Source organism: Eptatretus burgeri, chromosome 12 (assembly GCF_056783735.1).
Source record: "Eptatretus burgeri isolate ZD-2024b chromosome 12, Ebu_testis_v1, whole genome shotgun sequence".
Taxonomy (NCBI): domain Eukaryota; kingdom Metazoa; phylum Chordata; class Myxini; order Myxiniformes; family Myxinidae; genus Eptatretus; species Eptatretus burgeri.
The window spans coordinates 32,463,709-32,488,008 of record NC_140972.1 but is presented as its reverse complement, the minus strand read 5'-3'; positions in this window follow the sequence as shown (position 1 = coordinate 32,488,008).

Here is a 24,300-nt window from a genome sequence, read left to right as displayed (position 1 = left end):
TTCTCGTTTTTTGTGCTGACATGAGACATAAAAAATAAACACAAAGAACCATTGTGTTTTGTCATTGACGGGCTTTCAAGGATGTTTGCAAAAGGTTTGAAGAGTACAAAGTCTCTCTCAACCATAAACCCGAGATAACCGAAGCAATTTTTCAATTCACAAAGTCACGGTTATTTTTGACATTTTTGTTTTATTAAGATGAAACTTGTGCCATGAACGCCTCCTGAAAATACATTTTTATTTTGATGACATCCAGCACCTCATAAATTAGTTTTTCTGTCCTTTTAACTGGAAACATAATATGAAATTTGCTTAATTATGATTGGGGATTTCTACAGAAGGCAGGAGCATATCTTATTATGGAAGTTCAACCAAAAATTACCTTTTAGGAAGACCACATAACTGATATTGTGAAGCAGACATCACAGATTGTTCTCACTAATTGGTACACTGTTACACCTGGAACTTAAAGGAAAATTATTTATTAGTGATAACTTTCCGTGAAAGGTATTTGAAGCTGTCCTTCCTGACCTTTAAACAATGACTATGAAGCTGCTGTTTCATTATGTAACTCAGACATGGTTCAAATATGTAATAAAGCTGGAGGTCAAAAAAGTGTTGAATTATCTGGAAATACACCCATGGAGAAATGCCTATTGGTGTTGAGTGCTGATTGGTCAAAATATTAGCTACCATTGATGTTGTCTCTCTTGCAGTAGTTTTTCAAATGTCTGCTCACTCACTATTCAGTAATGTTCCTGCTCTACTGCAGCCCTGAGTTTCATCTTCCTGGCTCTTTTTTTGTTGAGGCTCATGGTTAAGCAATTGCCGTGATGAAGCTCCCCCTACCAGTTTACATGGCAAATCCTATTGAACATAACTTTGGAACCTCTCATAATTTTCAAAACAAATGTGTTTGTGTTTTGAGATATGTCAGATCCCAAAATCCAAGCTCACACAAAGCTGAATGAAGAACGAGTCTTGCTGGTGAACGCTCGTGTCGATTTGTGTTGGCAGACAGGTGGTACAATCAATTAAATCGACAGGCTGTTGATTGTGGTATGCTAACCACCGTGGGAAGCACGGAGAAGCCAATGTTTCAGGCTTTATCCCTTCCTTCATCAGGGCAACAGAAAACCTATCTTAACTTTTCCAAAACTGTCTGGTGCTTGGTAAAGTCTGTCCTTGAAATAATGTTTGTTGTGACCGGTTAGCCATGATATCTTCTTGTTCTTCTTCTTTCGGCTGCTCCCGTTAGGGGTCGCCACAGCGGATCATCCGTATGATGCGCATAGTGATTTGGCACATGTTTTACGCCGGATGCCCTTCCTGACGCAACCTTGGTCGCCTCTTACGACACAGGGATATGGTACACCTATTTTAACTGGGGTATACACCGGCCCCTTGTACTGATACTCATTTCGCTGACCTCGGAAGGATGACAGGCTGAGTCAACCCCCTGGTGTATTAATTCAGTGGCCCAACGGGCTTGAACTCAGGACCTTTTGGATCCCAAGCCACTGCCCTAACCACTGCGCCAACACCAGGCTCTTAGCCATGATACCTGTAGTGTTCATATTTTCTGATCATGAAATTCCATATTTGCTTCAGCCTGAATGCAGTGGAAGGTAATGCAATGATTACTTGATAGTACAATGAATGTCGGCCTGAAGCGTAATCATAAGATGACGGCAATTTCTCTGGTCATCTCGTTCATTCAACATCTTATGTGACACCCTGTAGGACATATTATCAGCAAGTGGCATCCAAGCCCACTGTATTCATAGATGGCCCAATCCGTGACTTTCAAATGACGTATTCCACCCCAGAATGCTCGGTGCCCATGCACAGTAACCCCAGGAAACGCCTGCATTCGCGGCATCATAAAGCCCATTGTCTGTGGTAGATATGGATTGTTACTTCCAATGGCTCACCAAGCTTCTGAAATAATCTGAAAATACTTGGAAAAGTACCTGAGGGAAAGGGCTGTTCCTCTGCACAATGAAAGAGTTGGAGAACTTCCTCAGCTCGCCGAATGGGAAGCTGCTCGTAGTACAAACTCCCGACCATGTGGATTGTTGCAAGACCAGTGTGGACGGACGTGGACAGCACAACCCCCTGATGGATTGCTGATGGTGAATGTTCTGTGTATCTGGTTTGGGTGCTTCTTAACACTGAAGGGAAGGATATATCTGGGGCTTGTGAATGTACAGGGTAAGTTTTAAATGATGATATTTACTATTAATCATGTTTGGAGGAGGGAGCTATGGCAGCTGTGAGGGCAGTTATAAATATATTATTTGTTTGGTTCTGGGGCCATAAGAGGAATTATACGAGATTTTTGCATTTATTGCTAAAAGTTGAAGTGTCCATGTGTGTGTATGAATCTTTTTTTTTATTTATACATCATCACTGCGGCCACTAATTGTATTAACAAGGAATTATACGATGTAAACACCTCTCTGTGTCATCCACGATATTTGTCGTATTTCCCTGAGTCCGATTTGCATTCAGGAGCAAAACAATTATGGTTATCCTTTTTTGAAATTGGCCATTCTTTCATTTAAATGCTGAAAATTCTGTTAAAATGCCGATTTTTAATTATCGATTTAGTGCTCGCAGCAGGATAAAAGTACCCGGCGAGCAGAACCGAGTCACTGAAAACGCACACACAGTGCATCTGCAAAAGGCCTTGTTGTTTCGCATTCATATGTCATTTTGAAAGTCACGTATTCCTCCATGAATACAAATAGCATGATAACCGATAACGCAACTTTGTCCCATCCCCTCCTTTGTTATTGTCATTACACAGAGCAATATTCTTGCTCGAGGTAAATTTGTTATATGCATTAACAAACGATAAGCCTTTGAATTAAGCCTTGCCCTTTATTTTGTTCATTTTTTCATTCTATTTCATACGATGTTTTACTTCAAATAAAGACAGCAACTTCACCATTGAGTTTATGATTTAAAAATAAAGTTTCTTGCGAACATTAGTTTTGTTGAGACATTGGCAGAAGCCCAGTTGCTCTTGCTCGTTGGAATAGAAGTCAGCCACGGCCCGTCTTGTGCTGAACCCATATTCATCCTGGCCATCCAAGCCAAGCTTAGACTGCACATCCTGTGCTGGGCCATGGTTGTTGGTGGTGGTGTTAATGTTGTTTACACTCCCAAGATATTCGCAACATCGCAAAACTTCATACATAGTGTCATCAAGTGCATTGCATTATGCACTAGAATCTCAATATCTCATCCAATATCTATTGATTGTAAAATGCACTGCTTTGGGCATTATCAATACCTCTCGTCCTGGGGATCTGTTACTTAGCAAAGACTGGTTAGCAGCCTTGTTGGGTTTCTTTTGGGTTTATCTCAGAACTTGCATCACCTGCCTGTCTTCATATACCAACCTGGATCGACATTTCAGGAAGCTTGTGGCATCGTACATTGTCTGCTATCCATTGATTAACATAAAGAAAATACTAATAACTGTGGGGTTTTCACAAAATTTGGAAGAAACCTTCCTTATGGGGTGATCATTCAAGTTTATTGAAGCCATCCATTCACCCTTGAGCCAGACCCCAAAAGTTTCATCATCGCTCTCATTCAGAGGGAGCAAGGGTAATTGTGATTTTTAGCAAGGCTCGGGTCTTTAGAGATGTAAAATGTGTGATAACAATGTGTAGCTCTTTGCCTTCTCTATTTTATCACCACATATACAACCATACCCTTAAAACCACAGATTGCCAGATTTTTCACCCAAAGTGTATATTGTCATTGTCAGTTTATGGTGTATATAAAATGTACACAAGTATTTTCACCAAAATTTTGTATGTTGTTGGCAAAGATATTAAATTCCTCATTTACTGTTATAAAATTATGCACCATTAATAAATATAATGGCCACAATGAACTTTCAAATGCGATCGAAATAAGTGTTTAAAGCCACTCAAAATGAAGTATTTTCAATCATATAGTTTTACATTTAATTATTCAAAGACATCATGCAGCCAAATAGTATCATTCATCAATAATTTGTACCATGAGCCCTTTCCCAACATTTTGATACAATTTGCAATCTTATCTGATGTATGCTGACATGTATGTGCTCCATTTTATTCACTGACCCTGAAATTACGATTCTCACCAATTTTGTGACTGAAATTGGAATGTGACACTCTTGGCAATACTGATGTGATGTTCCCAAGTTTGAATGTAAAATGTATATTTATGCTTCACCCATGTCTTTCCTCATACATATTCATGTTTTGCCTCATGTATACAGTATTTATGCTCCACCCATGTGTTGCATCATCTCTTCTGGGAGGGGCGTGGGGGTTCAGCCCTTCCCTCTCTGTCGGAATGGTAGTTGTGTGTGGAAAAAGCACGATTTTTACCGTCGCACTTGAAGTGTTTTAAAATAAAGAAAAAGTGATTGAAACCTCTAAGTGTTGGTAAGCTACCTGGAGCATTCTTTTCGAAAAGAATCGGGATGCAGAGGCCCTTCCAACATAGTAAAAACCTGACTTCATGCTTGTCTCGCCACCGTGCAGACAGAGCTGTCATATCGAGCTGGCTTCACATGTCGTCTGTCACTGGCTCCTGGGGTTCGTCCAACTCTTCCAGATCCTTGCTTATATTGAAGGCTAGAACAGAAGCAACCAAAGCCTCTTTCAGAGCTGCCATGGAATGTAAATCAGAAAAGCTTGATTGCTCCTCAAGAAGCAACAGATGCAGCAGCTATTGATGGCTGCACAGCAACAGAGTGATCTCGAGCAGGAACAGAGTGATCTCAAGCAGCAACAGGCACAGCAAAAGCAGCAACAGATGCATCAACAAATGCAGCAACGATTGAAAGCTACGCCACAACAGATACATCTCAAACAGCTGAAGCGTGAGGACGAAGGTGGCATAGCTCAGACCCGTTTGGAAGTGATGTCTGTCACCATCCATTCTATCTGAAGATGATAATGAAGGTATTCCACCAGATACCCGGGTATGTGCTGACCCAGCTCTGTTGCTCGAACCAGTGTCATTTCAGGCAGACCCCCTTTCACTAGCCATCAATGCTGCAGCACCGGCATCCATGGATTACTCATTGACATCAAATGTGTCCAACAGGCAAGTTCTGTCTGTTCAGTATAACATGATGCCAGTTCCTGGTCTATCATACACAACTCACCAGCCACCAACTAATGCCTTACACACAATCGTCGTGTCATCATCCTTATCCAATGCTGCGTGCTACAGTTGCACATCGACCCCCACTGTGCTCACGTGTCCCGCTATGAGCTCATGGATCACAAACCCAGCTCAGATTATGGCCGATCAGTATTCCACGGTGTATGCTGACCTTATCCAGTGGAATTACCCTGACCAAGGTCCTTCTTGCCCAGTTGCTCAGTTTTTTTGGATGGCCAGCTCTAGGAAGAGTCTGGGTAATTCTATATTATTTCCATTTCTTAATGATGGAGCACACTCTGCTCTTGGGAACTTTCAATACCAGAAATGGTTTTATACCCTTCCCCAGATCTATGCCTCCTCACAATTCTATCTCTGAGTTCTACGGACAATTCCTTGGAATTCTTGGTGGAGTTTCTGCTCTGACATGCACTGTCAACTGTGGGACCTTATATAGAAAGGTGTGTTTCTTTCTGAATCATGTCCAATCAATTGAATTGACCACAGGTGGATTCAAGTCAAATGCTAGAGAAATCTCAAGGATGATCAAAGGAAACTGGATGCACCTGTGCTCAATTTGGAGTGTCATAGTGAAGGGGTTGAATACTTATTGATGCAAAACATTTCAGGTTTTAATTAATATATAAAAATTTCTAAAAATATGTTTTCACTTTGCCTTTATGTCGTATTTTGTGTAGTTTGATGACAACAAAAATTAAATTTAATCCATTTTAAATTCAGGTTGCAACACAACAAAATGTGACAGAAGTCGAGGGGTGTGAATACTTTCTAAAGACTCTGTATGTGGTGATAACACAGAGAAAGCAAAGAGCTACACAATACTCTCACATATTTTCCATCTCTAGGCACATTAGCCTTACTAAAAATCGCAATTAGCCTTGCTCCCTCTGACTGATACTGACCAACCCCATTGGCTCATAGTCTACATCTCCCAACTGACATTATATATTGCTCATTGTGGTGTCAAAAAGGACCTAAACAGCCTCTTGAGCCATTACTAAAATATTTAGCATGGAATTGCACATACATTTGTTGATTAACTTAGGATCCAGAACTCATTGTAGATCTATAAAGATGCTCAGACCCAACTGACCAACAGGGAAATTGGGCTTTTTAACCCTTTCACATGATACAGCATTATAACATTGAAAAACTGCATCAAGAAACTCACAACAACGTCATATCGAATTTAGGTGTGTTTGCTTATGTCCACTCTTTAATATACCCGTAGAAGACATTTCCAAACTGCCATCCTTCTTACTCTTCTCTCCAAACTTTCAGGTTGACAGTCCAGAAACTCCCCCATTTTTATTTCATAGTCTCTGCTACTTTAGATCAGGAATGCTGCAACACATTGGGTTGCTTTGTGGTTTGTTAATGAGAAGTACAGGATCAGTGATTACTGAAATGGCAGCAGTTTGTTTTTTTGTTCAGAAGACCTCTAAATTTTGTTAGGACAGTCAGGCTATATTTTCTTAGCAATGTCACTCAATATTTATTAGGAAGGTGAGTTGATATTTTATAAGGAAGGTGAGTTGATATTTTATAAGGAAGGTGAGTTGATATTTTTTAAGGAAGGTGAGTCTATATTTATTCCGAAGGTGAGTCTATATTTTATGAGGAAGATGAATCTATATTTATTCGGAAGATGAGTATATTTTATTTGGAAGATGAGCCTATATTTTATGAGGGAGATAAGTTTATATTTATTTGGAAGATGAGTCGATAGTTGTTGGGAAGATTAATTTATATTTTATTCCGAAGGTGAGTATATTTGATGAGGAACATGAGTCGATATGTATTAGGAAGATCAGTATATATTTGTTAGGAAGATGAGTCTATATTTATTAGGAAGATGAGTCTATATTCTTTCAAGTAGATGAGTCTACATTTTATTCGGAAGCTGAGACTATATTTCATTCGGAAGATGAGTCTATATTTTATAAGGAAGATGAATCTATATTTATTCGGAAGATGAGTATATTTTACTTGGAAGATGAGCCTATATTTTATGGGGGAGATGAGTTTATATTTATTTGGAAGATGAGTCGATAGTTATTGGGAAGATTAGTTTATATTTTATTCAGAGGATGAGTATATTTTATGAGGAAGATGAGTCGATATATATTAGGAAGATGAGTCTATATTGATGAAGAAGATGAGTCTATAATCTATAAAGTACATGAGTCTACATTTTATAAGGAAGATGAGTCTATATTTTATCAGGAGGATGAGTATATTTTATTAGGAAGATGAGTATTTTTTACCAGGAAGATGAGTATATTTTATTAGGAAGCGGAGTCTATATTTTATCAGGAAGATAAGTCTTTTTTATCAGGAAGATGAGTCTATATTTTATCAGGAAGATGAGTCTACATTTTATAAGGAAGATGAGTCTACATTTTATAAGGAAGATGAGTCTATTTTATTAGGAAGATGAGTATATTTTATTAGGAAGATGAGTCTATTTTTTTACCAGGAAGATTGGTATATTTTATTAGGAAGCTGAGTCTATATTTTATCAGGAAGATGAGTCTTTTTTATCAGGAAGATGAGTCTATATTTTATCAGGAAGATGAGTCTACATTTTATAAGGAAGATGAGTCTATATTTTATCAGGAAGATGAGTCTACATTTTATAAGGAAGATGAGTCTATATTTTATCAGGAAGAGGAATCTACATTTTATAAGGAAGATGAGTCTATATTTTATCAGGAAGATGAGTCTATATTTTATAAGGAAGATTGGTCTATTTTTTACCAGGAAGATGAGTATATTTTATTAGGAAGCTGAGTCTATATTTTATCAGGAAGATCAATCTATATTTTTATAAGGAAGATGAGTCTATGTTTTACAGAAAGATGAGTATATTTTATTAGGAAGATGAGTATATTTTATAAGGAAGATGAGTATATTTTATTTGGCAGATGAGTCTATATTTTATTAAGGTGAGTATATTTTATTCAGAAGGTGAGACCATGTTTTCCATGATATTTCTGCATAATCGAAGGTGGAGCCCTTCCACTTTTGCCTCTCTGTACATAATTGTGAAACAGGTCATAGATGATTAGCATGTAAGCAAGCATAAATATGTACTTATTTATGATATTATTTGTCCAATCGGAAAGTGATGCAAGAAACCAAAATTACTGATATTATTAAGCAAGTATTAATCACAGCTTTTAGGAATCCCAGCTGCCTTTTAGGAATCCCAGCTGCCTTTTAGGAATCCCAGCTGCTATGTCCTGATCAGTTATGGATGTCCCCTCTGTGACATTGTGGTGCTCCCCCACTTTCTGGAACAAGTGGATATGCTTTATGACCACAAAGTTTGCAATTTAAATGTCGAAATACATCAGATGTTTCAAGTTCAGTAAGTGCATCAAAGCAAGTAAAATCCAGAGATTATGTGCTGGAATTATTGTCTCCTAGTAGTTTTACTTTTCCCCCTTCTTCCCTCCCCTACCTCTTACCTCACCCTGTTGTATAGCACAAATGAGTGTCACTTCCTGAGCGTTTTTTGTTTTATCGGCTGGAAGTTGGTTTCCATGTGACAGGTGGTCACTGATGTTTCAGCCTTCCATGTTTGGGTCTGTGTTTTGATCGCTGATGAGCCACCCCTGAGACAATCTCATAATTACTGTGCAGGCCGACACCACGGTACATTCGTATTTGTATTCTGGTGTTCTGCCCAGAGGCAGGTTCAGTACTGCTGAAGCAGTTTCTTGGCAAGGGTTATATTGGGTGGCTTACCATTGAATTCCCAGCAGTAGTTTGGGCAGGAGCCTGTAATTTGTTCAGGGTGCTCGCCTTCTTTTCATGAAGGACAACGTGGGATCTCTTATGTCCATCAGCTAATGCCAGCAGACAGGATGGACATTTAACATCCATCCATGGAACAGCACACACATTGATGAATTACCCTGCCTGTGAAACTCCGGGATGACAATTTATAGCTGAGTCAGGATTCGAACCCAGACTAGATGGCATCGAAGTGTGTGTGCATATCCTGGCCATCCTGCCAGCCATCCTGCCAGCCCACCACAGTATATGTATATATATATACATATATATATATATATATATATATATATATATATATATATATATATATATATATATATATATATATATACTGTAAGAATATTGTGGACAAACACATGTCAAACGGCATGATACTGGGTGCCTTATATGCATCTCATCCCATGGAAGCTGCCATTTTTGGCTTGGTCTTCACTGCCTTTGAAACTGATGTATTTGACACGGCCCTCGGTTATTTCTGTCCCAGGTAAGAGGGAGGAGACAAATCATGCCACCATCTTGTGTGTCATTGGTTGTTATCTCCATAGAATGGTTTCAGAAGGTGGAACGGAGTTCTTCCAGGTTTAGAAGTTGTGGAAACATGGAAAATGTCTTTCAATACTCCATTTCAGTAAAGGATCACGATTCATGGAACAATTTGTGATGTTTTCTTGTTCTCAAAGTTTTGTTTCAATGGCTCTTTTGAGGATCATTACTGAGCCCCAGACAGCTCCAACTGCAATTCATTTGTCGTCATATTCCAAGGGAATGGGTTTTAAGATCTCTGTAAGGCTTTTAAAAAAATCATTCCCATTGCTCCAATAATCACTGATACAATTTTGGCATTCTTCAACTTCCAGGATCTTTTTATTTCATTTTTGAGATCTTGGTATTTGGTCATTTTCTTGATTTCTGCATTGTTTAGGCCAAAAGTGCTGGGTACTGACACCTCAATTAGCAATGCCTTCTTTTCTTTTTTGTGCCTCAATACCATATCCGGTTGCAATTATTTGTTTTTTTAATGTTTATGCTCGATGGTAACATTAGGTCATATATGAGCATTACTTCCTTGTTTTCAGTGATTGCTTTTGGTGCATGTTTCCATGATTTTCTGGAACTGCAATATTGAGACTTTTGCAGATGTGCCAATGGATTACTTCTACATACCTTGTTGTGCCTTTGGGTGTACACCTCCTCTGACATGAGTTTTTGCATCCCAATAAAAGGTGGCTCGTACTTTCTGTTTCTACCTTGCAGAACCTACACTTTTCTGATTGATTCAGTCCCACCATTTTCTTGAAGCCATTGGTCTTTGGTCTTGGGCATTTATTTGTTCTTCATCCCATTTGAGCTGACCTCTTCTTAGCCATTCTAAAGAGCTTTTTTGTCTATTCCCAATCTGTCCAACTGTTTTCTTCATATTTTAAAAATATTTTTATAGTACCTTCCTGCTCTTTTGCCATTTTCCAAGTTGTCACTGTATATCTGTTGATATTTCGTTTTATATTTTCTTTTGTTTGTCTTTTTTTGTAATTCATTGTTGTTTTGATTTCTTGTGTGACATTTTGTGCTCAGTGGGTTCGGGACACCTTCTCTGGTTTGTTGTCTTCGTGTTTGCTTACAAATTGGATTTCGTAGTTTGTTGCACTTTTCACATATTCAGCCAATCCTACAGTTATTCTGTACACTTGGTTGAGCTCCATCAGGCCGCTGCGTCCTCCTCATGTCAGTTGGTACATTCTCAGGATGCATTGATTTTTGAAACCATTTTGTGGATGGTGAGGAGTTGTTTTGATATCCACTTTATTTCTGATTGTGGCTAGTTTATTATTCGCAAGCTGTACTGGAATACTGCTTTTGCAACTTTGTTTATGGCTTTGATTTTGTTCTTTGGAGAAAGGTGTTATCAGGATCAGCCTCGTTCTATACAGATATTCTTTGGTAATTGTTTTGCTCATTTGTTTGTGACATATTTGGTGGCCCCCTTCTACCCAGAGGTATTTGTATGTTGCTTTGTTGTCCAGCTCCTGTTTTGTTGTATTTTTGTCAATTTTTATGTTGTCCATTTTTGTTGGTCTACCCTGTATGAATGTGCACTTGGCACACTTATCTATGCCAAATTTAATTTGAATGTCATCAGAGTACTGTTTCACTAACTTGAGTTTCTCTGCCAATTTTTCATCATTTAGTGCAAAGAGTTTTAAATCATCCATGTAAAGCAGTTTGTCACCTTTCTTGTTTCTTTGGATGTTCTCTTATTTGATGCCATGATATATCCATGTCTTTGTTTATTAATGAGGTTGCTCAGTGGGTCCAAGGCCAGGCAAAACAGGAGGGCGTGAAAGGCTGTCTTCCTGGAAGATCCCTCGACGTATCTTCACTCCTGGTATTTTGATCTTTCCTTCCGAGTGCTGCAATATCAATGTGGTATTCCAAAGCTTCATTGCTGTCTCCATCAGTTTGATTATTTGCGGGTCGATCTTGTACAATTTCATGCATTTTATCATCCATCAATGTGGGACACTACCAAAAGATTTTTTTGTGGTTTATCCATGCTGTGGATAATTTGGTTATTCTGTATTGCCATTTTTGTGTACAGTATGGCCTTGTTTAGTAGTAGGTGGTCTATTGTTTCATAGCATCCTCTCTGTCATCCCTTCTGTTCTGCCTCTCGGTCTCCTTCTTCTGTTAAGTGACGGTATATCATTTCTGTGAGGATTCCCATCAGAAGTTTGTACGTTGTTGGTAGACAAGTGCATACTTGTGAGGTAGTTGGGATGTCTTCAGATTTTCGGATGAGGAAGGTATTACCGACTGTGAGCCACTCATCCAAGGTCTCCTTCCCTTGGATAAGTTTGTTGAATGCTCGAGCATAGTGATTGCAGAGAGCATCTAGTTGCTTTAGTCAGAAGTTTGAAATTCCATCCAGGCCTGAGCTTTTAAAGTTTGGCATTTTTGCAAGTTGTTTTTTAATTATTTTTTTTTCTTCATTAAATATCATTGGAGGCATTTCCTTTAGATTATGTTTTTTCTTCATGTTTTGGATCCAAGCGTCCTCTTTGTTGTGTTATTTTGTGTACTTATATATTCCTTTCCAGCAGTTTTCAAGTTTATCTTTCTCAGGGGGATTTGATACGTTTTGCTTTTGTTTCTATAGTTCGTGATGGAATCTTCCTGGGTTATTTTCAAACATGCGGTTTTGTTTTCTCCCTTTGTTGACTTTGTCATAGTTTAAAAAAAAAATCTTTCTTGCGATCATTTCAATTTTGAGTTTGCTTTGAGCAACCATTACCTCAAGGTCTTTAATTCCAATTTTGTAATTTTTTTTGTCTCCCCTTTAGCATTGGGCTTCGATTTCCCCCTTATAAATTGTTGTATTGTTGTATTGGTCCTGTTTCTTTTCTCAGTTGCTCTTTTTGTGTCTTTTGCCTCCGTTTCCATGGTGGTATCTGGTCTTGATCTGAATGGGCTGGTTTGCTCTTCTTGTGATAGTTTTCCCATTACTTTTTTCTTGTATGGGCAGTGTCGCTGCAAGGCTCATGGTATTGAGTTCCTTTAATGTGGATGATTTTGGTACCAATCTCTTGAGTGCTTTGTTGGTTCTCCCAGCCAGCATTTTTTTGCCGGTTTTTTTATATTTTGTATAGTTGTGGTTTCTCCCCGAATGGTGTCAATCTCATCCCCACTACTTTATTTGCCAGCTCTTCTTCCAGTCTTCACTGTTCCTCATCATCCTCATCCTCATTCTCTCCTTCACCCCTCTGTTCCCCTCCATCCTTCTGCCTGTTATCTTCTGCCATTTTCATCCCCTCTGTTTTGCGAAGTGGTTTCATTCGGTCCACGACTTAAATCGGGTCTTTTGCCCCTCCCCATTTGGGTGGTTCTGTGTCTTTTTCCCCTCTCTCTCACCACGCCTTCGCCGCAGGGTCCCCAGTGACTCTGGCGACTGGATCCCCAGTGACATTAAGCATTCCAAACCTTTGCTTCATTGTACAGTTCCTCCCTGAGCCATTGTGGCCACTCTTCCACTATTCCTTTGTCCACCACATGGAGAGTGCTCAGCTCCCATCCTCATCATATCTTCTTTGGCTTGTCTTCTGGCCTTCACTGTTGGCTCCGTTGGCTCCGAATTTATATTCCGTTGATACAACTTTTTCGAACTTTTGGGATAGCACCATCTCTGCTCTGGTGGCCAATCTGGTCTTCTTCAACTGGTCCATGAATCTAGCTCCCTGACCGGCCATCCCCCACTACTCATGTCTTGAATAGACTTTACAGTGGTAAATGGCGTCCTTCTCGTCTCTCCTCCAATATTTGTTTTTTATGTTTCCTCTTGTTGAGCTTCATTTTTCAGACAGGTAGTACCTGTTGTATTGCCTCTTACCACAGCCTCTTGGCTTGGATCAAATTCCTTTCACCTTGTGAGATGGTTTTTCTTATCACCAGAGGAGAGGCAGGCTTCATTGTTTACGGCGAGCATTCCACCTGCATGGTGCTGCTGCAGAGACTGAGTATAAGGGGTCTGTGTCCCATAATTCAGTTTCCTTTCCTTTATTTCCAACACAGTTTGTTTGTCGAAGACTTCCCTCCCCCCAGCCTTTCCCTGGCCCATCCCCTGCACATCGGTACCAGTTTCTCACCCAGGGAGCGTGTGTGTGTGTGTGTGTGTGTGTGTGTGTGTGTGTGTGTGTGTGTGTGTGTGTGTGTGTGTGTGTGTGTGTGTGTGTGTGTGTGTGTGTGTGTGCAGAATAATAAAAATGGTTCTGTTAGAAAATTATCAATCCATTTACTTGGTTGCAAAACTAATACTGTAATCTATTTACTTGCAACAAAAATTCATGTCAGTTTAATCACAAAAATTCCTATTTTAAAAGCCCATCTTTCGGGAGGGAAGAGGAGGAAGCATGACTTGGAGCATTACTGTGGCGGCCCCAACGGTACGACAGCATGAACCTTTTATAATAAAGTGTGATGGGCACAGAAGGATCACGCAAAATATACATAGTAACACTTCTTGACGGAATAGAAAAACAAAAAGTAATAGCACACGGAAGGAGCACGCAAACAGCATCCACAGCCCCCACAACAGTTGTGGGTGATACAAGATCAATTTTTTGTGTGTTTCACATTTGCATCCACATTGTGAGTCACAGATAGACATACAATAGTTTTGCGAAAGAGCAGCATGGTGTGTTTTGATTAAACCCATCAGCGAAGCGACGGGTAGGCACACCTCGTATTGCCTATTTTTTTCTTTGTCTCTAATTTTCTCTAAGGTTCCTGAGATTTCTAGGTTTCTAAGGTTTCTCAAATCCCCCTGAGAAAGATAAACTTGAAAATTTCTGGAAAGGAATCTATAAGTACACAAAATAACACAACAAAGAGGACGCTTGGATCCAAAACATGAAGAAAAAAACATCATCTAAAGGAAATGCCTCCAATGATATTTCTCTTAGGATTTTTCTCTAAGGTTCTCTAACATATCTCGCAGGTTGCTCACCTTATTAGAAAACAGGGTGATCCCGATGATATCGTTATAGATATTCCAATATACACTTAAAAATCAATCACAGAGCTTCCGATCAACTATAAAGTTATTTTCACAATAATTCATTTTTAAAGTTATTTGATTGAAATGCTTTGAACGCCGATATTGAAAGGACTTTTATAATGATAATGTTATTTAAACCCTCTTCCGGTGGAAAAATCAATGTTGATAAATTCTGACCAAAGTGATGGAACTCACAGTGATGTGATAAGGTTCCTTCAGTGAATTTACTCAACACCAATTACATGCACAAACTCGATAGGCAACCAAGAGTATCTTGTGTATTGTCCTTTTCAATATTTATTTATTTTACAGAGCCAAAGGCTCATGAGTTTAGGTTCCACTGTTTACCCACAATGCCACTTAGTCGAGAACAAAATAACATTTCCGGTTGTTTTTGGAAAATGAATATTTGACTGGGATTCAATTTTCTGAATCCAGGTTGCTGGCTGCATTGTTACCGTGGCAGAGCTGTGCCGTTGGTGCAGTGCCCCTGCACGTTCAGGCAGGAATGTGTAATTTGTTCATGGTGTTTGTGATAACTCTTTGACTTCGCGAAAGACGTCCACCAATTAATGCTGCAGCATCCTTAATGTCCACCAACTAATACTGCCTCAAAACCGTCTCGGCTGGGATCATATCCAGGACCCAGCTATATAAACAGTCATCCTGGAGTTTCACAGGTGGGGTGGTTCATCAATGTGTGTGCCATCTCTTGGATAGACTTACATTGGGAGACCCATCTGCTGGCATTAGTTGGTGGACGTTAAAGATCCCACGTAGTCCATAACGAAGAGGAGGTGAGCTACCGGCAGCACCATGAACAAATTACAAATTCCCACCCTAACCACTGCTGGGAGAGGGATGGCATTACCATTGGCCAAGAAACCGCTACGGTGGAACCAATGCTCGAAACACAGAGTATGTACAGGTCGTGGACAAAAAAAATGGAAACACCAATGGAAACCATAGTTACTATTGTCTCTCAGTATACTTGATGAGTATCTAATAATAGGAAGAAGATAATCTATTGTGAGCATTTGAGGTATTTATAATCTCTTGTTGGGGTTTCCTCTTTATAAGTAGATTGCCATTACACCTATCTTGTTTTTATTCCGATAATAGTGTAAAAGCGAATCAAAAATGATGGGTTGAAGAAATGGAAACAAAATATTTAAGGAAACTGCAACATATGATGTTCGTAGCAAAAAACACGATGACACAAAAACACTATTTTAAAACACGACGTATAAATGTGACCCTATTTCTTCTGGGACGTTTCCTTTCAACGGTACAGCCTCGTCAGCATGCCAAGGTTTGAAGCCTCGGCCTAAGGCAGGTATGCTTCTATCTTCTTTATTTATTGGACATCTTACGGACGTAAGTGAACACTCGTTTTACTCTGCACGCGTTACACATCATGTGTACTAAATTTCACCTCCCTGTGCCTTCAATTTATTGTTATTTTTTAAAACGTTTCTGTACACCGCCATTGAGGCCAGGTTTAAAAGTCACCGTCTACAATTCCAATAGAAGAGATGTAATTACTCTTTTATGGAAAATGTTTTTCGAGTTTTTTTTTCACCCCCCCCCCCCTGAAAAAATTGACCACAGTGAACACACAGTCGAGTTGAAAGATATGACTTTAAAAACCCTTCTTAAATCATCCTTATGAAGGGGGACAGACAAATATACAAATACACCTTGTGTTGTATGTAGGTAGATTTCAAAACAGTTACTCTTTAACTGTTTTTAGATCCTCGTGGAGGATCTCTGAGTCTTATCCACGTTGTTCTTCATCTTCTTCTTGTGGACTTTTTTGTTTCACAGCCTACAGTTTTCATCAAAACTTCCTGAAACTTGGCATATATATATATATATATATATATATATATATATATATATATATATATATATATATATATATATATATATATATATATATGTAAAAATACCCTGCGCAGACAGTAACCATCTCCGATTTTGAAAATTCCTCCTAGAAAAAAAAAGTTATGATGTCAAAATATCTCCGCTAATGGAAATCGCCTAAAAAATTATCTCCGAAACTAGGCAAGCTTTTTGAATTTTGTTTGCGGGAATCGAACAGGGCATTAGCAGAGATGAATTACCACACATATGATACATCACTATGACATCAAAACAATTTTTATGACGTCATTCCTATTTTTTGACATTTTTTGTTTCACAAACCAGAGTTTTCATCGGATCTTCGTGAAACTTGCCATGTATATGCAGAAAGCCCACGCGCAGGCAGTAACCATCTCCGATTTTGGAAATTCTTCCTAGAAAAAAAGTTGACATCATAATATCGCCGCTAATGGAAATTGCCTCTACCATTATCTCCGAAACTCGGCAAGCTGTTTGAATTTTGTTTGCGGCAATCAAGCCTGGCATTAGCACAGATCATTTATCGCAAACCTGATACATCGCAATGACGTCATATTCGTTTTTATGACGTCATCATTAAGAGGACGAGCATCTTAGCTCATTTGAGCTTGTTATCCTTTAAGTCAGCCCACTATCTCATTTCATCCTCAACCCTATGTGACATCCTTTGTGCCCCCAATAAAACTACCTCACTCAACACTCTAACTTGCAGTTTACTGTGTCTGTCTCTCTCTCTCTCTCTCTCTCTCTCTCTCTCTCTCTCTCTCTCTCTCTCTCTCTCTCTCTCTCTCTCTCTCTCTCTCTCTCTCTCTCTCTCTCTCTCTCTCTCTCTCTCTCTTCTCTCTTTCTCTCTTTCTCTCTTTCTCTCTTTCTCTCTTTCTCTCTTTCTCTCTTTCTCTCTTTCTCTCTTTCTCTCTTTCTCTCTTTCTCTCTTTCTCTCTTTCTCTCTTTCTCTCTTTCTCTCTTTCTCTCTTTCTCTCTTTCTCTCTTTCTCTCTTTCTCTCTTTCTCTCTTTCTCTCTTTCTCTCTTTCTCTCTTTCTCTCTCCCCCCCCTCTCTCTAATTCGGGGGGGGGGGGACATTTGTCGATCAATGGAATTGTCTCATTGCGAAGAAACAAGCTCGCTTGTTGCCAAATTATTTGGTGTCATAATTGGCATATCTGATCCTTTCTTGTGTTCTTCTTATTTATTGGCCACAATTATTCCCACGTTCTTGTGGGGGGTTGACTGGGGGAGGTTTGGCCCAAGTCTTTCACGAACCGGCTGGCCAGGCATAACGTTCGACTAAGGTTAGGGCAGGAATTTGTAATTTGTTTATGGTGCCAGCAATAGCTCACCTCGTCTTCGTGAAGGACACCATGGGTTGTTTTTTTTTACGTACACCCAGACGGGACGCCGCCTGGGAAACATCGGGATGACAGTTTATAGCTGGCTCGGGATTCGAACCTTCGAGACGAGTGTGCGTACCTCTCAGCCATATTGTCAGCCTCATGTCTAATCCGGTCTACATCTTATAAATTTATTGAGGGGCATATATTTATTACCTCCACGTGAGGGTGGTGGTGATTGTGGCCGTGGTGGAGGAGAGCATTGAGAAAGTTATCAACGAGGAATGAAAGGAGGGTTAGGAGGAGTGTGAGAGAGAAGGAAGAGGAGGTTGGGAGTAAGGGAAGGAAGGAGCACGCACACATGTAGTGTCCAAAAAATAGGGGTTGGGGGATGGAGGTGTTGGTGGTGTCAAATTCTCCACCATATTTGCATACATAATTAATAGATATTCAATTAATTGTTCACCAGATGTTTTATGATAAATCTGTAACCCTTTCACCTGGCTATGCAAACTGATAAATGATAAAATGTTGCTGCTTTTTTATTTATTTATTTGTATGCAGCCTGTGGCTGCTTGGCTGTAGCATTTTCTAGGGGTGTGGCTGTGCTGCTGATGCAGTGTCCCTGATGCTCATTTTACTGACTGTGGAAGGATGACAAGCTGAGTCAACCCAACTGGTGATGATTCAATGATCCAACAGGGGCTTGAACTCTAAACCATGGAAACTTGATTCAACGATCCAAAAGGGGCTTGAACTTAAAACCCTGGAGACTTGAACCAGCCACCTTAACCGTTAAGTCCCCACTCGGCTTATGTTGTTGCTGTTTCTGTATCATTGTTAATTTGAGGCGCTCGGGTTGTAACCGTTAGACATCCAATATGTCCATGTAGTCGTGGAAAGAAATATACATGTCTGCTCAGAAAGTTTAAGTAAAGGAAGCTTGAATGTTCGTTAAAAAGCACAAAGAGACCGCTGAGTTGCACGAGTTGTGATAACAGAGCAGGGGAGAGTGAGTGTCTCTGACACGGACAGTAAGCGAACATCCAGACATTGGAAGGTCTAAAATTACCTTTTTCAAGAGAACGATTTGTAAGTCGTTTATTTTCCAAGAACAAGCCATCCGAGCCATGCTTGAGCAATTCGATCCTCCATGGTCACACGGAACTCTTGTTCGTACCAAGAGGTGATGCGAAAAAGTGGTTTCTGAACCACCGAGCGAGCATTTCAACTCCAAAGTGCCGTGGACCTTCTTTGGGGAGTAAAGCTTGTTGAGTGAGGTTTTCAAAAACATCTTCATCGTGTCTGATCCGATGGGTACAAATCCCGGGTTGAGAAAACCACAATAAGGGAAGGAAATGTGGATTTATGGTTTCGGCTCAGGAATGTGACCATGAAAGAGACCACAACGTCCTGCATTCGAGACCACGTCGGCAACCCACAGACCCCGTGATGCATATTAAAGGGAGATTTGTTTTCCATTTGAAATAAGAGTTCGGGAATCGTGTGATTCGTACAGTCGGAGTGGACCCAAATAGAGCGCATGGCGGATTTGGAATCTTACGAATAGGTCTACCCGGGGTCCCTTTCCCAACTGTACCTGTGATTGAGGTCTGTCTCGCCGGATCGTGCATTTTGTGATTCGGATCGATTCGGCTAGATCTAATTGAACACGATCTTCAACGTGTCTACAAAATAATGAAGTTCAAGGGGTCGAGGAGGGTGGTGTACAGAGTAGCTGGAAAGGGAGGGAGGGGGAGGTCCTTTCTGGTGCATGTGTTGGACACGCAAGAACAGACGCCAATAAAGTGTCTACTATTGTCTGCTTTGGATGTTTTTTATCGAAGGCTCATTGCGGGCCGTCCCTGGGTGATGGTCCATGATGCACACGTGCCCAGTGGGTGATGGGAGGTAAATGCTTGCACACCACGTGGCGGCGATCCTCCATAAGCTACACCATAAGCACCTTTTTTGGTGGAGATCCCCTGCACTCGGCCTTATCATGGATCCATCTCTTGCACTCGGCCTTACCATTAATACATCCCCAACACTATAGGCCTTCTCATGGATGCATCCCCTGCATTATGTCTTACCATGGATGTATCCCTGGCACTCTTGGCCTTACCATGGATCCATCCCTTGCACTAGGCCTTCCCATTGATGCATACCAAACACTGTAGGCCTTATCACGGATGCATCCCCTGCATTAGGTCTTTCCATAGATGCATCCCTGACACAAGGAATTACCATGGATGCATCAATGGCATTCTTGGCCTTACCATGGATCCATCCCTTGCACTCGGCCTTACCCTTGATGCATCCACGCCACTGAAGGCCTTATCATGGATGCATCCCCTGCATTAGGTCTTACCATGGATCCATCCCTTGCACACCATGGATCCATGCCTTGCACTAGGCCTTACCCTTGATGCATCCCCGCCACTGAAGGCCTTATCATGGATGCATTCTCTGCACTAGGTCTTACCTGTATGCATCTCTTGCACTAGGCCTTACCATGGATGCATCCCCTGCACTAGGCCTTACCATGGATGCATCCCCTGTACTTGGCCTTACCATGGATGCATCCCCTGTACTTGGCCTTACCATGGATGCATCCCCTGTACTTGGCCTTACCATGGATGGAATCCCCTGTACTTGGCCTTACCATGGATGCATCCCCTGTACTTGGCCTAACCATGGATGGAATCCCCTGCACTTGGCCTTACCATGGATGGAATCCCCTGCACTTGGCCTTACCATGGATGCATCCCCTGTACTTGGCCTTACCATGGATGCATCCCCTGTACTTGGCCTTACCATGGATGCATCCCCTGTACTTGGCCTTACCAAGGATGCATCCCCTGTACTTGGCCCAACCATGGATGGAATCCCCTGTACTTGGCCTTACCATGGATGGAATCCCCTGTACTTGGCCTAACCATGGATGGAATCCCCTGTACTTGGCCTAACCATGGATGGAATCCCCTGTACTTGGCCTTACCATGGATGCATCCCCTGTACTTGGCCTAACCATGGATGGAATCCCCTGTACTTGGCCTTACCATGGATGGAATCCCCTGTACTTGGCCTAACCATGGATGGAATCCCCTGTACTTGGCCTAACCATGGATGGAATCCCCTGCACTTGGCCTTACCATGGATGCATCCCCTGTACTTGGTCTAACCATAGATGGAATCCCCTGTACTTGGCCTTACCATGGATGCAGAAACATTTCGGATCTGTTTTGCCCGAACTCGGCCGAGAACATTTCCCTTTTGTCTTTATTTAACTTCCCGGTCTTTGTGCTTGAAATAAAGAAAGAAAACCTGTGATTAGACCGAAGAATAATGCTTTTACTTCGCTGTATATTTCAGTGTTTCTTTATCTTTACAGCGCATTCCGTTATTACTGTCCGTGTTAGCCGAGCCCATTATAAGCTCGCCGTGTCCAAAATATACCAGGGATGATCTACGGGACACGCCGGGGAGCCAAGGGGCCAGGGGAAGGGGTGGGGGGCCAGGGGAAGGGGTGGGGGGCCAGGGGGGGGAGTAACCCGCCCGCATGGCGCTCGACACGCAGAGCGGAGCCATAAAAATGGTCTCTTCTCGGGCCCGTTTCGATCCGACGGCCATTTTCCTTCCTGATCAATCCATTTGCCTAAATGAGCTGATGTTATCTCTTACGCACAAATGTCAAGCTGAACGCGCCGTTAAACGACTATCGCCATATTAAAGTGCATTCCCAATGTCAGCAGGAAAGGTTCGTTTATCTATTATATACAAATATATCTTTGTAATAAATTATTATTATCTATTTATTTTATTTTCCCAAACAAGACGTTCCGGTGAGCGATCTGTTCGAGCGACCCGAAGGACGTGATCCTGATATGATTTTCCCCCATTCCCCGTCACGTCCATCATTCTTCATCTCACGCTTGCGTTCCTTGCCATTGAAGCGTTTTTTCGCGGGAAACGCCAAATTGAGGACCATTTTATGGCCTTAGAAGTCCGACCTACACCCTTTAATGCCTTTAGGGCAACCAAACGAGTCGTGAAATCCGAGTGAGCGTGGACCCAGCGCCAAGGAGCAGGGGCAACAAATACAGCAGAACGGCGAGAATCGATTATGGGAGCAGTTCATTAAATCATTATCTTGTTGAACGTCTTGATAGACCGAATCCTATTCACGGACTAATTGAGTCTTCCCAATCGATCTGGATGTTAATGCTTCGCTCTTGTCACCGGCGGTTCAATAGTGTTCACATTCACCCGGGATCGTAACAAAGTCGCGCAGACAACCAAGGACACTGGAAACACCGACCCCCACCCCCACAGCCCCCCTTCTCGCCCCCCCCACTCCTTTCCCCAACTCGCATTCAACACCTCCACAAGCTCTTCTGATGCTGATCATGTATCTCAAACCTGCACAAAAAACAGCAAAACGAAACTTCAAACCACACTAAAAACGCTCCATGTTTCACTCACTTTGTGGACTATATCTATATATATATATATATATATATATATATATATATATATATATATATATATATATATATATATATATATATATATATATATATATATATATATATATATATATATATATATATATATATATATATATATATTGTTGTGGTTACCAAATTCGCAAACCACCATTCAGGTCCCTTAGGTGAGATATCTCCGTAAGTATATGTGTAGTTAGGCCCAAACCCGTTGTCTAGTGGGAATACATGTCATTTATGCGTGCTGCGACTCTTCAGGATAGCCGTTTTTCTTTTACTATCTTTATTTTGGACCAACCGCCATTGTTACCACCACCAACCACAACATCAACCACCCACCGCGGCGCCGCTTCACGTCACACCTCGCAACCGTCGCATCGCACCGTTCTTGCGCCGCTTGTGGGTACCGGTGTTGGACTCGTGCAGGGCGCGCGCGCCGAACAGCGTGTACAAAACCATGGATTTTCAGCTCCAAAAACGGATCAAAAACGACACACGCCCACTTTTGTTCCGTCCAATCGGTGAGCGAGGGGCGATTTGGCCCCGCCTCCAGGGCGTTGGAGGGCGGTCGCTATATGCAAATTTATGGATCAAAAAGCATTCACACCCACTTTTTCTCGGGCCAATGGGGAGCGAGGTGAAAGGTCGAAGGCAGGGGGTCAAAGATGAGAGAGCGAAGCCACGGGGCTTATATAAGCGACCGCGTTCGTCAAGTGAAGAGAGTTAAGACTTCGCGGGCGGTGGAGTTGGGAAGAAGAAGCAAGAAGGAGTTGGTCGTCGTCGTGTGCGTTGGAGTCGGAGCGAAGGGGACGGAGCTGTGGAGAGGAGGCGAGGGCAGACGAGGGGGTGCTCGCGTCGTGCCGGGAGCTGCACACCAGGGAGGCCGACGGCGCGACCTGGTCGAGGTGGAGACGCTCGTCGCGGGACTCGAGGCAGAGTAGAAATCCTCTATACCCCGAGCATCAGCAACCCCCTCCTGTTTCCCCCCCGCGCTGAGATTGTGCGACCAAGGGGGCCCCTTTCCCACCCCCTACCAGACACTGCCCGCGAGGCCCGCGGAGTTGAGGCACCATCGCCGCTCCGCGTCTCATCACCAGACGGGTAGGCCCGACCCGGTCTCGGCCTCAGGCCCGCCTCATCTTTGAGGGTGTTCTTTTCCTTGGTTTTGGGTATGTGTTGTCGGCGCCGTCTGTGAAGTAAAATTGTATAAGTGTTGCCGTGTGCTCGCGTAATCGGTATTAGATCTGCATTGTCGCATTTGCTTTTTGTGTAAAATTGCATTGTGTTTCTTTTCTTTTCTATGTGCTTTTGGTGGAATTGTATATGTGCGCTTTCCGTTCATCGCGAATAAATGTGCTTTGTGTTGAACTGTTTCCCGCTTCGCTTCGTCATTTCTTTCATTGAATCCTCATCTTGCTTCACGTAAAGGGTTGGTAGTGGGCTGAATACGCCCGATAATTAATCGAACCGTCGAGGCCGACGATAACACCGCTCGGTTATCCCGATAGTACGGAACGGGTCGCTTAAGTGGCCCGTGTCCGAAGTCGACCTGCGGCGAGGTGCGATCGCCCGGTCTACCCTCCGTGTGGGTACTTAGGTAGGTCGAATTTGGCGAGCAACCCTATCCCACGCGGGGGCTGATTGGCTCGATCGCGGTGAGACCGAAAGGTCCACCCGTGACTGGTTCCCGGCGTTAGTCCGAGAGTGTCACGACTGGATTGTCCGTCCGGTGGGCGACGTGCCGCGATTCGAGTTACGTGGCCGTCAGCACGCCGGCGGGCGCGAATCCGTAACACTGGTGTCAGGTCGTGCGATACAAATCCATCGCCCTCCTCGCGGCACTGGTATCGGAGAACAGGAAAACGGGCTCTCCTGTCTCCAATTAAATTCACGGGAATCGGTCCAGGGGTGAGAGGAACGATCCCCGATTCCCTCCAAATTACGAGCGAGCTAAATTAACCCTTTGAGAGAAGCAAGATGGCGTCTCAAGGCGAGCGGGAGCCG